Source organism: Amborella trichopoda, chromosome 6 (genome assembly GCF_054954075.1).
Source record: "Amborella trichopoda isolate Santa Cruz 75 chromosome 6, AtrichopodaSantaCruz75HAP2 v2.0, whole genome shotgun sequence".
In the NCBI taxonomy this organism is placed as follows: Eukaryota; Viridiplantae; Streptophyta; class Magnoliopsida; order Amborellales; family Amborellaceae; genus Amborella; species Amborella trichopoda.
In genome coordinates, this window is record NC_142341.1 from 34,117,122 (window position 1) to 34,119,028 (window position 1,907).

Here is a 1,907-nt window from a genome sequence, read left to right on the forward strand (position 1 = left end):
GCGTCTTTTCTGATACCCACAGTATTTATGTAATTATTTTAGGGTGCGGTTTGTATAAAGCATGGGCTCTAAACAATGAAATTAGAGCCTACCTTCAAATAGCGTGGAGAAATGTAATTTCAATCTTAAAAATCTTTGTGATAATATATGTCACACCCCAAAAATTTACAATACTGTTATTCTTGAGATGTGACAGACAAAACATATATACATCTATTGATAAGACAAATTTACAGTGGCGAGGTCTTATAAAGTAAATAAAGAAAGTTAGCACAACAACAGTATCTTCCAAGGTTGATCTTGACTAGCACTCAAAATGAATCCGCAGTTATCCTGAAAAATGTTTACCATAGTTTGATGAGTTTGGCTACTCAGTAAGTGATCATCATAATCCTAAAAATAATCATGATTGAAAGAGATCAATATTTTCTAAAATGAGATCTATTAATAGAAATGCATCATCAGTTTCACTTTCAATAAATGCATAATTAAGTATAATCCGAGTAATTGAAATGCTTATAACACTTTTAACGGCAGTACATAATTCAAAGGATTTCACAAAATACCCTACTGGCGTCCCAAGTAGGTCACCTATATACCCCATCAACGTCCTGATGGGTCCACTTAATCCCTATCAGCGTCCCAGATAGGTCCACTTAATCCCTGCAGGTCCACTTATACCTCACCGGCGTACCGGATGAGTCCACTTGATCCCTACCGGCATCCCAGATAGGTCTACTTATACCTCACCGGCGAACCGGATGAGTTCACTTGCATACTTAAATTATTTCTAAATCTCTTTAAACATTCGAAAGCAGCAATATCATGTACTCAACATATTACTGAAATCATTAATATGAATTTCACTTAAACCATTAATAACAGTCACTCTCTATAACATTTCAAAAATAACCAATCAAATATTTTGAGCTCAAATTTAGAAAGGTAGCAGTTTGTAAAGGCATTCTAGCATAATTGCCAATTTAATATGTATAGAAAAACTCTTACAGAAATTCAAGAATACGGAATTATCACAATTTATGGGATATCAATCCACAAATAAACATTTCACAACAATATTATAATCAATTGTAAAAATGTCAATTTTTAAATAATAAGGCAGTCATTTGCACATGAATTTTTTCAATGTCTAAATATTCAAAACAGTAGAAGGAAATATCACAATTTTTTTACTAAAAGCAGAAATATCACATTTATTTCTAACAATAAACAAGAAAAATAAATAAATTTATTTTTCTAATTTACAGCATTCAAAATTTCTAACACAGATAAAATATCACAATTTTTATCAAAAAGATTATTTTTCAAGATAATGAGGTCACGTGCGCATAAAATTTATCGCGCCTAAAATTCATGATAATAAGCAGAAATAATTATTCATTTCATTTTTAAAAAGAATGGATTATTTTTCGAGACAATGGGGTCACTTACACATAAAACTTATAAAATAAAGATCCTGGACGAAATATCACTATTTATTAAAAGAGACTATTTTTCAGAAAGACGATGTCACTTACTCCCAAATATTTGAGAGGGAGCTTCCGATAAAAATTCGGTTCGAGAGAGGAGTTCACTGTGTTTCGACCAGAGAGAGAGAGATCTCAAAATTTTCTAAGGTGGGAGTGCTCACCCTCCCCTATTTAAATTCTTATAACGTATTATTATAATATTTTATTACGCTTACCTCATACCTGAGGTGTCGCGTTAAGCGTCTGCTTTTAACATACGAAAACCACGTCCGCTAAAGGACGTTGCCAGCTGCAAGCAGCAAGCAAAAGCAAGCAAGCAAAAGCAGGCAAGCAAAAGTTAAACCAAGTAAAACTTTTTGAAAATAGTGATGGTCCCCAATGACCATCATACTCAAACAGACCATCACCTATTTAAAA